This window comes from Somniosus microcephalus, chromosome 7 (assembly GCF_052327205.1).
Source record: "Somniosus microcephalus isolate GS21.2 chromosome 7, FLI_Smic_1.0, whole genome shotgun sequence".
Taxonomy (NCBI): domain Eukaryota; kingdom Metazoa; phylum Chordata; class Chondrichthyes; order Squaliformes; family Somniosidae; genus Somniosus; species Somniosus microcephalus.
In genome coordinates this window covers 23637926-23654330 of record NC_140993.1, presented here as the reverse complement: position 1 = coordinate 23654330, position 16405 = coordinate 23637926, and positions in this window count along the sequence as shown.

Genomic DNA, 16405 nt, shown 5'->3' with positions numbered 1-16405 from the left:
ACATGGGGCCTTACAGCATTGTAGACAAGGCCAGCCCCATGGTTTATGCAGTGAAGGTGCCCCGACGTACCAAATGGTTTCACATTAACCAGTGTAAACTGTTTAAATCGGGTGCACAAGGGCCAACAAAAGGGACCAGGTCTGAGAACAAAAATCCTCAGCCTGTAACAGAGTCACAGACCACACAGGCTGGAACAGTAGCCTGCGTGAAGGGAGGGGCCACCCCATCGGAGTGGGAGGTCTCCCCTCTAATTTGGGATTCGGACGAGGAAGAGCCTGAACAGCTCGACCTTGCCTTAGACCCAATCACGGAGGAGGAAGAGTCAGAGGACGACGATCCCGCCCTCGACTCAAGCTTGGGGGAGGTAGGGAATGGGGGCGGAGACTCACTACCTGTAGGGACAGATGAGGTGGAGTCGGAAGCCACAAATCCCGGCCCCGGGGGGGCGGAGCCTGAGGGAGGGGAGCTGGAGCCGGCAGCTGTGGTGGAACCACAGGCTGTGACGGTGACAGTCCCAACCACCGGTCCATCAGCCCCGGGAGCCTCACCCAAAGCAGCCCCTCGTAGGTCGACTCGAGCGCCCCAGCCCAGAAAGTTTTGGCCAGATTCTCCCCATTTTTCCCAACCTCAGTTTAGAGGAGCCCCAGAAAGGCATGGTTCCCGTTCAACAGCGACAGGCTGCGGGGGATCAAAGCCGAAGGCCAGTGCAGCCCCACCGCAGGGTGTGGCACGCTGCAGCCCTCACAGGAATTCAGTAGGCCGCCCGGCGGAGGGCGGCGCTGTACATAAGTTAAGTTAGGTAATTATGATGATAGTTTAAGGAATATAAAGTTTACGGTGTTAAGAAATGTTAAGAGTACAATTTTGAAGTCTGCCCGGTATGTGTGCTTGTTTGGGAGCGGGGTCCAGGAACCCGCGCGTCCATTTAATTAGGCCAGCACCTATTTGGGAGCCTGGCTACATCATTTTATTGGTTACAGAAACCTGTGATATGATGAAAAAGATTCTCATCGTGTTTGTGGCGATCGGGTGCGGGTGGGCCTACCGAGGCTGCACCAAGGACGTCATCATCTTCGGGTGTTCCGGGGACACGGCCCCCATCGCAACGGATGGGACAGGGGAGCGAGAGGTTGAGGAAACCGCCACCTACTTCCACCAGGGGAGATGGCCAGGTTGGCTGGGGACGAATTCTACGGAATACTCCAGCAATTTCGGTTTTGCCTACCAAGAGACTTCGTTAACGTGCCCTCGGGTGAGGATCCTTGCACCCAGAGTCAGCGTCACCATGGGAAAGAGGATCTGTCTGGTGTGTAATGGGAACGTACCACTAAGGCGATGGTGGTGGCTGCGAAAGCTGTGAAAGGACATGAAGAACTCTACGGTCGAGTGGGAGCGACTGGGTAATAATACCCATCGGACTATTACGGGGACTCACGGACAATTACGTGTGTGTTGGGACAAATGGTGGGAACCAGATGAAGGAATATATGTCTGTATGTGGGGTGCAAAACGCGTTTGCCCCAAGGGCGTATCCATCTTCTTCCAGAGGCAATGGCAGGATGAAGGAAAGGGGATGAGATGGGATGTCAGCACTCGAGCGTGCGGAGCCCCATACTCCCCTATTCTGGTAAACGCCACTGAACTCATCACCCGCCCACGCAAGCCCCTGCCCACGCTTCCGGTAGCACTAGCCCAGAAAGAAGGGTGCCCAACCACCACCAAGGGACCCGGGAACGGTTTAGTATTGGTACCCACCGGTCAGGTGCTGTACCAAGGGTTACACTACGCGGTGGCCTCAGTGATTTTAAACCTCACTGAGGTACGATTGCCGGAGTGGCGTCCCAAAGAAACGGAACAATTATACCAGGTCCTGTTAACCCGAATGTTTAGACAGTTTTACGAGTTTGACTTTGCCGACATCGACAAAGACAAATTATACACCACACCACCAGAAGTTTTGGATCGAGTTGGGAGGCAAAGAAGGGGTACAGTAAATGACATATTCACTGCTTTTAATACCGGGACATCTGTCGTCAACGCTCTAGATAACGTGGAGCTGCAGACACAGATCAACGGTTTAAATGCCCAGTTAAGGAACATACTGACAGACGAAAATAAGATAGTGGGTTCTGAGTTGCATGAGGACGAGGCCATGACACTACACTTTAAGGAAACAATAGCTGAGCTGGAGAAACACGCGAGAACGGTAAATGCGCTCATTAAGGAGGATCGGAATGCGTCCGATCAAGCTGCGCAAAACGAGGCCTGTGTGCTATACGGGGCGTGGTTACTGGGCGAGGGCCGCAGTAATCTTGAGGATTTAAAACAGGGTTTGGTCCCGTCCTGGATCAGCAACAAGCACTTGCAAGCGCCCCACCCTTTTGAGAATGCATTAAGCCCGTGCCAGCTCAGACTAGCTGCAGAAGCGTACCCAGTCCCAGTGGACTGCGGATGTTCGAATCATACTATCATGGGAATAGTGGTAAGAATGCCGGTGTTGGGTCCCGCAGCAAAGCCCGCCCCGGTATACAGGGTGGAGAACATTGGAGTCATTCAGGGGGGCGCACACATTCGCTGGGAACTTAACATCCAGGGATATACAATATTTAGGAAGGATCGGCAAAAAGGTAGGGGAGGTGGGGTAGCATTGCTGGTAAAGGAGGGGATTAATGCAATGGAAAGGAAGGATATTAACTCGGATGAAACGGAATCTGTATGGGTAGAAATGAGAAATAGCAAGGGGAGGAAAACGTTAGTGGGTGTGATATATAGGCCTCCAAATAGTAATATGGAGGTGAGGGAAGGCATAAAAAGGGAAATTAGAGAAGCGTGCGATAAGAGCACAGCTGTCATCATGGGTGACTTTAATTTACATATTGATTGGACTACCCAAATTAGTAAAAATTCTGAGGAGGAGGAATTCCTGGAATGTTTTCGGGACGGTTATCTGGACCAATATGTCGAGGAGCCGACTCGAGATCAGGCCATTTTAGACTGGGTATTGTGCAATGAGAAGGGACTTATCAACAATCTTCTTGTACGAGGCCCCTTGGGTCAGAGCGATCATAATATGATCGAGCTCTCAGTCGAGATGGAGAGTGAGGAAATTGAATCAGAGACTAAGGTCCAGAACTTAAATAAAGGGAATTACGAGGGTATGAGACGGGAATTGGGTAAGATTGATTGGGTGGTGTTTCTGGGGGGATTGACAGTGGATAGACAATGGCAAGCATTCAAAGATAGAATGGAAGAATTCCAGAACATGTTTATACCGGTTTGGCATAAAAATAAACCTAAAAAGGTGGCTCAACCGTGGATAACGAGGGAAATTAGGGACAGCATAAAATCAAAAAAAAGGGCATATCAACTGGCAAAAAAAAGCACCAGACCGGAAGATTGGGGGCAGTACAGGATACAGCAAAAGAGGACAAAGGGATTAATCAGGAAGGGGAAAATAGAATACGAAAGTAAACTTGCAGCAAACATAAAGACAGACTGCAAAAGCTTTTATCGGTATATCAGGAGGAAAAGACTGGTAAAATCCCAAGTCGGTCCCTTGCAGTCCGATTCGGGAGAATATATAATGGAGAATAAGGAAATGGCAGACCAATTAAACTCATACTTTGGTTCTGTATTCACAAAGGAGGACACAAATAACCTCCCAGGAATATCGGCAAACATAGGGACTAATGAGAGGGAGGAGCTGACAGAAATTAGTATCTCTAGGGATATGGTGTTGGGTAAGTTGAGGGGACTGAAGGCCGACAAATCCCCGGGGCCTGATAAACTACATCCTAGGGTACTTAAGGAGGTGGCCCTGGAGATAGCAGATGCTCTAAGGATCATCTTCCGGAACTCCATTGACTCGGGAACAGTACCCGTGGATTGGAGGGTAGCTAATGTTACCCCAATATTTAAAAAGGGGGGTAGAGAGAAAGCAGGGAATTATAGACCAGTAAGCCTTACATCGGTTGTGGGCAAAATGCTAGAGTCCATTATTAAGGATAAAATAGCGGAGCACTTGACAAATGGGGAAAGGATCGGACAGAGTCAACATGGATTTACAAAGGGTAAATCGTGTTTGACTAATCTGCTGGAATTTTTTGAGGAAGTAACTGGTAAAATAGATGGGGGAGAGCCAGTGGATGTGGTGTACCTTGACTTCCAGAAAGCCTTCGATAAGGTTCCACACAAAAGATTATCATGCAAAATTAAGGCTCATGGGATTGGGGGCAAAGTATTAACGTGGATAGAGAACTGGCTGGCGGATAGAAAACAGAGAGTTGGAATAAACGGCTCGTTTTCGGAGTGGCAGGCAGTGACCAGCGGGGTGCCGCAAGGATCTGTCCTGGGACCCCAGCTGTTCACAATATATATAAATGATCTGGATCAGGGAATTGGATGCAATATTTCCAAATTCGCTGACGACACTAAACTAGGAGGAGGGGTGGGCTCTGATGAGGATGTCAGGAGGCTACAGTGCGATTTGGACAGGTTGGGAGAATGGGCGGATACGTGGCAGATGCACTATAATGTGGATAAATGCGAGGTTATCCACTTTGGGGGTAAAAACAGGAGGGTAGATTATTATCTAAATGGCAATAGATTGGGAGATGGGGAAGTGCAGAGGGACCTGGGTGTTCTTGTGCACCAGTCACTGAAGGAGAGCATGCAGGTGCAACAGGCGATTAAGAAGGCAAATGGTATGTTGGCCTTCATATCAAGGGGGTTCGAGTATAGGAATAGGGATACCTTACTACAGCTGTACAAGGTGCTGGTGAGACCGCATCTGGAGTATTGTGTACAGTTTTGGTCGCCCCATCTGCGGAAGGATGTTCTTGCCATGGAAAGAGTGCAGCGGCGATTCACCAGGCTGATACCTGGAATGGCGGGAATGACCTACGAGGAGAGATTGAATAGTTTGGGCTTGTACTCACTGGAGTTTAGAAGATTGAGAGGGGATCTCATCGAAACATATAAAATTATGGCAGGCCTGGACAGGCTGAATTCAGAGAGAATGTTTCCAATGGCCGGGGAGCACAGAACCAGGGGCCACAGTCTAAAAATAGCGGGCAAATCATTTAAAACAGAGATGAGGAAGAATTTCTTCACTCAAAGAGTGGTGAGCCTGTGGAATTCCCTGCCACAGAGGGCTGTGAAGGCTAATTCAATAAATATTTTCAAGAGAGAATTGGATATATTTCTGAAGGCTAAGGGGATTAAGGGTTACGGAGAAAAGGCGGGGACGGGGTACTGAACTGGTAAGATCAGCTAAGATCTCAGAGGAAGATCAGCCATGATCTCATTGAATGGCGGAGCAGGCTCGAAGGGCCGAATGGCCTACTCCTGTTCCTATCTCTATGTTTCTATGTTACGCAGTGGTCCCGCCTTACGTCATCAGATGGGAGCGTACGATGACAGGCACCGACCTCTCGGGGTGTCGGAGCCGGGGAGCACACATCATCCTGTGTCCCCAGCACTTGAATGCCTTTTTGAAACCACAGTGCGGGTTCAGAACCGCTAGCGCGAAGCCGATAAATTGCACCATGGAGGCAATGGCAGAGGACCATGTGCCCCCGCAGGTAGCATATATCGGGGGTGCGACATACTGCGTCACCACTGCAGCGCCTCACTACCGCTACGGACAACACGAGTGGTGTTCGATCAGTGATAGCAGTTTCTGTTTCAAACCCAGGGCCGAGGTTCAAGTGGCACAACAACGAATTGTCCCCATTCCTGCACCCTCCACCGTTCACCTCACTGTCAAAGAGAATTTCACGGACTTGCAACGATTCGTCACGCATTTTGGTTATGTCATTCCCCCTCTTCCCGAACACCTCACCAAGATTTTAAAAGCCGTTATAGTTTCACAGAAACATTTTTACACACTGGAGCAGAAGACTTTAGAGATAGGAAAAGACATATTGGACATAGTCATCCCACCATGGTGGGACTTGTTCACTAACATAGAGGTCCCGGCCTGGATTAGAATAGCATCCCACATCCTAGTAGTGTGTCAGGTTTTAATTGTGATATTTTTGCTATTCGTGCATTGCAAAAGAGGCAAACGCCTCCAGAGGCACGAGAACACAGGAGAATGGAGAGAACGCTATGAGCGAATGGGGGAAGAAGACACCCCACTTTAAGTTGCTAGTATTGAAGGTTAGGCGTCCCTCCATTTTTAGATTTTGGCCATTTGCGTGTTTTTGTTTTAAGCATATGAATATTGTTATGTTATTAGTCGTTCTTAAGTTTTGGATTAATAAAAGGTGTATGCAGGTGGTGCAAGAGGGTATCAACCCCTGCACATCTGACAGATGAATATGTTATAGTTTAAGAAGTGCTGCCTATGATTGTCCAAATGTGCACAAAGTAATTTTCGTTTTTTTTCGGAAATGGGAACTGCATTTGTCGTGAGGGTCATAGATAGTTAAGTGCCAGGAATGTTTGGATGTGGGGAATCAGGGAAAATTTGCTCACCAAGGATCATTGATACCTCTAGCAAGCTATCAGTATCACAGGGGGGCCTGTAAGATTCGAAATTTTCAGCAATAATCACGCAAGAAAACAGGATAAAATAAGACAGTTTATTGACCAAAGTAAGCTTGCACAGAAAAACCTTTGATAAAAGGGCATACAAAATGGCCGCCGGGCCTCGTGATCAGTTTCTGGACCATTTGATTTCTGTTACTGCAAGCCAGACAGGCTTGTGGATTGAAAACAGTAAGCCCGCGAAAGCCAGTATCGGGAAACCGAAACTCAGGGAAACAGCATACATATTCAATGGATTCTAAGTACAGGACGGTTTCAGGCAAACAGGATGGGGCCCATCAAGATATGGGCGGACAATGCATGAACACTTATACCCATTTAATGTACAAAGGAGAAACCGTTTAACAGCCATCAAGGGAAATCTCCAGACCGATCAATATGCGAACCGAGTCACGGTGACAATGTAAAAGACATTAAAAGACATTATCGGCCAGGAAGGCCAGTTAAGTTATCACCGGCTCCCGTTACAAGACAAAGCGCCCCTGCAGAGATTTCTGCCCGCCAAAATTAATACAAAGACAGGACTATGATTTGGCGGGAGATAAGACTGTCCCAAAAGGGTATAACTATGGATTGAAAGCCCATCAAAGTTACGGTTACACAGATCCAGGATCAAGTTCACGTTTCACTTCTTCGGAATTCGACCAAGGCGTTTCTTCTTTTCGAGGACGCTTCAGACGGACTTTTCAGTGTAAGGCAGCACTTCGATTTCGGGACACGATCGGTGTTCAGCCAGACAAGGCTCGGCCACGACGGGAAGACGACGAGGGTAGCCCGGGTGCTGTTGTCGGGAGATCATCGATGACCCAGGCCGAAGGAGAAGACACCCTTGGGAAAAACCGACGATCCAGGTCGGATAAAAAGGACATTCCGAGCCTAGCCAGGCAAGGCCTCGACACGTGCATCCATTTCTTCAATATCACATTGGTGGCAGGGACTGCTCCATGAACCCAAATCCACAATAGTGGATCTCAACCTTGACGAGCGCTCATCGAGGCTGTGTCTACCCCGCCGCCTCGAGAGAGAGAGAGAGAGAATATCGACTGCGCCAGAAGTTTCCAGATCCACGTGACGACGGAAAGCTGTGCTAAAAGATTGCGAACCCCTTTTTGCGATTCTGATAGTGGTGAGCATGATCCCGAGTTCCTCAAATCGAAACTTAGTCTAGGTATTTAGGGGAGGGAGTAAGGTTAAATCGTAATGTGTTTCCCCTTTTACGACGTGCCGTGTGTTCCCCATTTCCATAGAGTCAAGTTCATAAATTTGTGCATGATTGTAGTCACTTTAATCTGTGCCTATGACATGTATTTTGTAATGCTTCAAACTGTTTAAAAATAAAAGCATCCATTTCGTGCTATTCAACCTGGTCTATTGAGTCCTTTCTCTGCACTACAGTTCTCTGCATCTAAGTCCAAGGTCTAGAACCGTAGGGGAGAGTGGGTCGAACCACTCAAGGGTAATTATTGCACAAAGCCTGGCAGGAGACCAGAACGAGCAAGAGAAACCCCCTAGAAAAGGTACTGAAAAGTTATTTTGACCGTTTTGAAGCATATGTGATGCCCAAGACAAATACAATATTCACTAGGTACAAGTTTCAGGAGAAAGTACAAGGAGCTAGTGAGTCATTTGAACAGTTCGTGACTGAGTTAAAACTGCTGGTAAAAGACTGTGAATATGCAGATAAAGATGAGATGGTCAGAGACCGCATCGTGTTTGGAATACATTCAGCTAAAGTGAGAGAGAAACTTTTGAATGTTGGGTCCGGGCTAACGCTGGACAAAGCTATGGACATAGCTAGATCGCACGAGATAGCCCAAGCACAGTTGAAAACCATAACCGGCGCAATGAACTACTCGAGTGAACAGACAGTGCATGCTCAGTTCCATACCACACAGGGACGAGAGGTGAAGCCTAGAGTTATCCTTGACTTGTGAACTGTCAAAGGGTGTAGGCAGATCGCTGCCCTAAAAAAAAAACTGTACATCGTTATTGAAACGTTGAGACGTTTTCAGTGCTAGTTAAATGCTGAGTTTACTTATATGTTTATGCTACCGAGAACATTATGTAGAAGAAAGGTTTAAAAGTAATGCATAACATTTTTCTTTTAAAAGAAAGGGGATGTAACATTTGCATAGTGAATTATCATTGGCCCGCAGGCATCTGTAAGGAATACCTATTATATTCACATGTGATCACATGCTGAGTTGTCATTGGCCTGCAGGCATCTGTAAGGACTACTGTTGTTTTGAAGACCCAGGCTAGGGGTCCTAACTCCATCTTGTCCCCACTGTGCTGCTATGTGTAAGATCAGAACTAATGCTGCATAAAAGAGTTGAACTGTAATACTCCGTTGTCCCGCAATTTATTATTTTTGTACAAAGTGTGCAAAACAAGACAGGCCTCACCTTCAAGACCTCAGCGATCTGGAGCAGCGAGTCCAGAGGATTATGGCAGGCCGGATGATTGGCCCCATCGCCACTGGAGATGCCGACCCCGTTCTGGACAGCAATGGTAAGGTCATCACCTTTTTGACCTCTCTCCTTCCGCTTGTGCCTCACACCAGCATCCTTTGCCACTATCAAACCAATACAGTGCATTGCTGCACTCATGCCTCCCTCGCTGCTGCCCTGTCCTCACGCTAAAGCAACTCTTGTACCTCCCTGCTTTCAGATACTGATTCACCAGGTGAGGAGGCGGGCCCTCAAGCTGCCACTGTGAGTGATTCTGAAGGCGAGGAGGAAGAGGAAGCTGGACCATCAGTGCCACCCTCAGTCGAGGCAGCCCATGGCCATAATGGGGACATGTCTTCCCTGGAGGGGAGCAGGGGGGAAGGGTCTGAGGAGGGTGAAGCTCCGGGGCCCAGCGGGCTGCAGCAACGTGGTGGGGGGGGAGTGGTAGGGAAGCTCGGCGGCCTTCTCCCCGGAGGGAGAGTCTGGCCTCCAGTCCTGCTACAGTGAGCGCAGAAGAGGTGCGGCTCCTCGCTGAAATGGGCGCCCAGGTGGAGCAGAGGCACACTGAGCTCATGGCTGCAGTGGCAAGGATGCCCAAATCCATTGAGTCACTGACAAGGAGTGTCCAGGACTTCGGTGCAGCACTGGCAAGGAGTCTGCAGGACTTCGGTGCAGCACAGGCAAGGAGTCTGCAGGACTTCGGTGCAGCACTGGCAAGGAGTCTGCAGGACTTCGGTGCAGCACAGGCGGCTTCCACGCAAGTGCTTAGTGGTGCAATGCAGTCAGTGGCTGGTCTGATGCAGACGCAGATTGAGGCCACACGAGCACTGACTGCTGCCACCCTCGCTGGATCAGGCACAAATCGCCGGGGCCCTCGCCATGCCACAGCAGGCCAGCAGTCTGTGCTTCAGCAGATTGCTCCGCATGCTGTAGTGCTGCCCCGTGGGAGTGCCAGTGTGTCGTCCGACCAGGGAGTGGCTGTCCTCTGTCAGAATGGCAGCATTCCTGCTGCCAACACTGTCACTTCTCCACTGCAGCTGCCACCACCTGTAGGACAGACTGCTGCCGCCCATGCAGAGTTGGAGCAGTCAGCAGCCGGGCCCTCCAGGCCCAGAGCTGTTCCAGGTCGTACCTCAAGGGCATCTGCCGACTCAGTTTCTGACACTCAGCAGCCTTCCCCCCAGCCTTGCTGCAGCCACTGGGGTCCCATTGCGGAGGAGCTGCAGGGTGGGAAGGAGCCAATCTCGCAAGTGAAGCAGATCACTCTCGAAGGGCAAAAAGTAGGAGGTGTGGCAAAATGCTGTTAATTTTTTTAATGAAGGCCGAGGATCGTGGTCATTTTTTGTTTACTCTTTTGTTCATTGTCTCCAGGTTGTGAGGGCCAGTTATGTGTCTGACTGCTTTTTTGGGGGTTTCTCTCCATTACTTTGTCATGCGGGAAGGGCACACAGTTTGTTAAATAAAGAAGTGTCTTTATTCAGATTGTGCATGTTTGCTCTTTGAACTATTTGTTACCTTGACTGGCTCAGGGGTTGCGGAATGGTTCCATTCATGTTCTTTCAATGGCACTGATGTGCCTCAATTATTCCGAGACTCGAAGTTAGCAGAACAAAAGTAAGGCTTTTATTAACTCAGAACATAACACGTAAAATAGAGAGATGTCGACCTTCAGGAGGCTGATGCCCGACTGAAGTTAGATTACAAAGGGGCCAGGTATGGGCGGAGCCCTGCACACAACCAGTTCCAGCACATTCCAATACATAACACATGAGGACTGGGGGAAGGGAAAAGACACAGAAAGCAGGCAGTTACAAGACACAGAAAACAGGCAGTGATGAATGGAATATATTTCATCACATTCACCCCTTCTATAGATTTAGTCTGTTCGGGGGTTTGATAGTCCTCTGCGACCGACGTGGCTGTTGTGGTGCCGTGGGTGTCGGCTGGGTGTCCCCGGTAGCCTCCTGGGTCTCTGCTGGGGGTGCCGCCGGGGTTGTTGAAGGGGTAGTTGGTGGGGGTGCCGTTGGTCGATGTTCTTCCGGGGGTGATGAAAGAATAGTGGGTGGGTAAGGGTTGCTGTGATCGTCGTCGCTGCTATTGCCGTGGTTGTTGTCGATGCCGGCTGGGGCGACGTCTTTTATGGACACGGTGTCCTCCCTTCCGTCGGCGTGCCGGACATATGCGTATTGGGGTTTGGCGTGGAGTAGGTGTACTGGCTCCACGAGAGGGTCCGTCTTGTGGCCCCTCACATGCCTTCGCACGAGTACCGGACCTGGGGTGGAGAGCCATGACGGCATGGATACGCCTGAGGTGGATTTCCGAGGAAAGACAAACATTCGTTCATGAGGCGTGGCATTAGTGGCCGTACACAATAGCGACCGTATCGAATGGAGCACATCCGAGAGGACTTCCTGCCAGCGGGAGATAGGGAGGCCCTTGGTCCTTAGAGCTAGAGTGACTGCTTTCCACACTGTCCCGTTCTCTCGCTCCACCTGGCCGTTACCCCGGGGGTTGTAGCTGGTGGTACGGCTCGTGGCGATCCCCTTGGACAGCATGTACTGGCGTAGCTCTTCACTCATGAAGGACGCCCCCCTATCCGTGTGGATATAGCTCGGCATACCGAACAGGCAGAACAGGCTGTTGAGGCATTTAATGACCGTGGCGCTGGTCATGTCTGGGCAGGGGAAGGCGAATGGGAAACGGGAGTATTCGTCCACAATGTTCAGGAAGTAAACATTGCGGTCGACGGACGGGAGGGGGCCCTTGAAATCTAAGCTGAGCCGCTCGAAGGGCCGTGTAGCTTTGATTAAGTGGGCTCTATCTGGGCGGTAGAACCGAGGCTTGCACTCAGCGCAAGTGCGGCAGTTCCTGGTCAGAGACCGAACTTCCTCAATCGAGTAGGGTAAGTTACGGGACTTTATGAAGTGGAACAGCCGCGTGACCCCTGGGTGGCAGAGGTCGTTGTGGAGGGTCTGTAGCCGATCCTCGGTGGCGCTGGCACACATCCCTCGTGAGAGGGCGTCAGGGGATTCGTTAAGGGCCCCTGGCCGGTAAATGATGTCGTACTCGAAAGTGGAGAGCTCGATCCGCCACCTAAGAATCTTATCATTTTTAATCTTCCCCCTCTGTTTATTGTTGAACATAAACGCTACCGATCGCTGGTCGGTAAGTAGGGTGAAGCGTTTGCCGGCTAGGTAGTGGCGCCAGTGGCGCACTGCCTCCACGATGGCTTGGGCCTCCTTTTCCACGGAGGAGTGTCTGATCTCGGGGCCTTGGAGGGTCCTTGAGAAGAAAGCTACGGGCCGCCCCGCCTGGTTGAGGGTGGCCGCCAAGGCGAAGTCGGACGCATCACTTTCCACTTGAAATGGAGTGTTCTCGTCCACTGCCTGTAGCGTGGCCCGCTCAATATCCTGCTTAATGCTTTTGAAGGCGGCGTGGGCCTCAGCAGAGAGCGGAAAAGAGGATGCTTTCAAGAGGGGGCGGGCTTTGTTGGAGTAGTTGGGGATCATTGGGAATAGTAAGAAAATAACCCCAGGCACCTTTTCAGGGCTTTGGGAGTGTTGGGCAGGGGCAGCTCCCGTAGGGGGCGCAATCGGTCGGGGTCTGGTCCGATTTCCCCATTCTCCACCACGCTGCCCAGTATGCAGAGGCGCGTGGTGTTGAAAACGCACTTGTCCTCGTTATAGGTGAGGTTGAGTTTTTGTGCGGTTTTCAGGAACCTCTCGAGGTTCGAGTCGTGATCCTGCTGGTTGTGACCGCAGATGGTGACGTTGTCGAGGTAGGGGAAGGTTGCCTGCAAGTGGTGGTCATCGACCATGCGATCCATCTCCCTCTGAAAGACCGAGACCCCGTTCGTCACCCCAAAGGGGACTCTGAGGAATTGGTAGAGGCGTCCGTTCGCCTCGAAGGCGGTGTACGGGCGGTCCTCTGGTCTGATAGGGAGCTGGTGGTACGCTGACTTGAGGTCGATGGTGGAGAACACCCGGTATTGGGCGATTTGGTTCACCATTTCTGATATGCGGGGTAGCGGGTAGGCGTCTGGTAGGGTGTACCTGTTGATCATTTGACTACAGTCGATCACCATCCGTTTCTTCTCGCTACCCCTTACCACTACCACTTGGGCGCGCCACGGGCTGTTGCTGTGTTCAATAATGCGCTCTTTCAGGAGCCTGTCTACCTCGGTCGCGATAAACCGCCTGTCCTCCCAGCTGTACCTCCTGCTTTTGGTCGCTATTGGCCGGCAGTTAGGGGTAAGGTTCGCGAATAGCGAAGGCGGCTTTACCTTCAGGGTAGCCAGACCGCACACTGTGAGGGGCGGCTGGGACCCACCGTACTTGAGCGTGATGCTTTGGTGATTGCACTGGAAATCCAAACCCAAGATCACGCTCGCACATAGATTCTTCATGATTAATACTTTAAAATTATCATACACAGTTCCGTTAACGCACAATTGTACCGTGCAGTAACCCAGAATGGTCGATGTCTGGGTTTTATCGGCCATAGAGATGGTACCCTGAGCAGGGACCACCTTTAGGGAGAGTTGTTGTGCCAGTTCAGGGTGGATAAAACTCTCCGTGCTTCCACTGTCAATTAAGCATTTAACCCGGCACCCATTTACCTCGATGTCCACCATTGATTTGGATAGCGGATGCGGCCTGGTCTGGTCCACTGTGACCGATGCCACTGTAGGGCCCTGATCGAGACAAGATGGCGTCCACGCTGTCTGCTCATAAGATGGCGGACCCCACGAGGTCGGGCAAGATGGCGTCCAAGATGGCCGCTCCCACGGCGCACACGCGGCGGTGGCGGGTTTTCCGGCGGTTGGTTTTCCGGCGGGGTTCCCTCTGCACACCTTCCCGAAGTGCCCCTTCTTACCGCACTTAAAGCAGGTGGTGCCTTTCGCCGGGCACAGGTTTCTGGTGTGCTTTGGCTGCCCGCAGAAGTAGCAGTTGGGTCCTTGACGCGTCGCGGCTATCGTAGGGCTTCTGGGGGGAGAGCTGGGCCCCGCCGGTGTCGGGCTGCCGGGCGGGGAAGATGCCTTCCAAGATGGCGGCACCCTCGGCGCACACGTAGCGGCGTGGGCGGCGCGGGCTGAAGAGTAGGCGTCCGAGTTTCTCTGGGCCATCTCCAGGGACCACGCGGTGTCCGCAGCCTGTTTCAGGTCCAACTCCGTTTTTTCCAGCAGTCTTTGCCGGATGTGAGTGGAGCTGAGGCCTGTGATAAAGGCATCGCGAACAAGCTCGTCGGTGTACACTGCGGCTTTTACATCTCGGCACTTACAGTCCTTGCCAAGCTTTTTCAGGATGCTTAGGAACTCCTCCACCGATTCCCCAGGTCGCTGTGCGCGAGTAGCGAGTAGATGCCTAGCATACACCTCATTCGTAGGCTGCTGGTAATGCGCCTTTAAGGTGTTGCAGGCGGCCAGGTACGTATCGGCGTCTTGGATGAGGGGGTAAACCCGGTGGCTTACCCAATTGCGTAGCATTCCGAGTCGGTTCTTCGCAGTGTCCGTAGCGTCTTTGACGGCTGCGGAATTGTCCAGGAAAAATTCCATACAGTCAAACCAGTGTCCGAAGCGTGCTGATGCGTCCGGAGCATGTTGATCCAAATCCAAACGTTCGGGTTTCAGGAGTTGATCCATAGTGTTGAAAATTGAGTTAATAAAATTGATGTGCCTCAATTATTCCGAGACTCGAAGTTAGCAGAACAAAAGTAAGGCTTTTATTAACTCAAAACATAACACGTAAAATAGAGAGATGTCTACCTTCAGGAGGCTGATGCCCGACTGAAGTTAGATTACAAAGGGGCCAGGTATGGGCGGAGCCCTGCACACAACCAGTTCCAGCACATTCCAATACATAATACATGAGGACTGGGGGAAGGGAAAAGACACAGAAAGCAGGCAGTTACAAGACACAGAAAACAGGCAGTGATGAATGGAATATATTTCATCACAGGCACAAGCCATTCCCTCAGCGGGGGCCTGGAACCGACTTGCAATAAGCTGCTGACGGACGGCCCTTGCAATTTGTGCCTCCCTCCCGTCCTGGTGCTCCTCCTCCTCCTCCTCCTCCTCCTCCTCCTCTGCTGGTGCTCCAATGTCTGGTGGCAGTGGCTGAGTCCTGAGGATTGCCAGGTTATGCAGCATGCAGCACACTACAACGAAATGGGAGACTCGCTCAGGTGAGTACTGAAGGGCTCCCCCGGAATGGCCCAGACAGCGGAACCGTTGCTTTAGCACGCCAATTGTGTGCTCAATGATGTTCCTGGTTGCTTGATGGCTCTCATTGTATCGTTCTTCAGCAGGGGTGCCGGGCGCACGGAGCGGGGTCATCAGCCAGGTGCACAGAGGATAGCCCTTGTCCCTGAGAAGCCAGCCTCCTGGGTGAGCCGGGGCTTCGAAAAGGTCTGCCACAGAAGTCTGGCACAGGATGAAGGCATCATGGCTGCTGCCTGGAAAGCGGGCATTGACAGCTAGTATCAGCTGTCTGTGGTCACACACCAACTGGACGTTCAACGAATGGAACCCCTTCCGGTTGCGGTAATCCTCGGCATTCTCTTGCGGCACCCGCAAAGCCACATGCGTGCAGTCAATGGCGCCCTGGACCATGGGGAAGCCCGCTATTCTTGCAAATCCCATTGCGCACTCTTGCTGCTTGTCCAGGGTCATGGGGAAGGAAATGTACTGACGTCTCCTTTTAAAGAGGGCATTCATGACTTGGCGGATGCAGCAATGCACCACGAACTGGGAGACATTGGCAATGTCCCCAGTAGCAGATTGGAAGGAGCCGGTGGCATAGAAGTTGAGAGCCACTGTGACCTTCACTGCCACCGACAGAGACGTCCTGCTCCTCAGTTGAGGCTGCAGATCTGGCTGAAGCAGGTGGCAGAGCTCAGTGACCACCTCCCTGCTGAATCGAAGCCTCCGAAAACACTGCTCCTCAGACATGTTGAGGTATGAGAACTGTTGGCCGAATACCCTGGGAGGGTAAGGTCTCCTGTGCCGACGCCTGTTGGCCCTCCTCCATCTGGCCATGATTGGCACTCTCTCTCGGCGTCTCTGAGCCCTCTCAATGCAATGGAGAAGCCCAACATTCCCACCCATTGCAGCCCCCATAGTATGTGGCCACTCAAGGTTTTGCCAGTGAAAAAGCAAACCAACTACAAAGTTCTGGGCCGAAGCCAGAAGTACCTGTGCGAGCGCTGACTCAATGCAGAAATCTCTCTCCCTTTGTCTCTCTGCAAATCTCTCTCTCTCTCACAGAAGGAGTGGTCCAAAAATGGCTACCACAAAGAAGCCAGGAAGAACCCCCTTTAAATAGCGCCCCCCCAGCCCCACAGCGACTGGGAACCGTTCTAGTCGCTGGGAGCGCCAGGCGGAAAGGGGGGGGGCACCACTGAA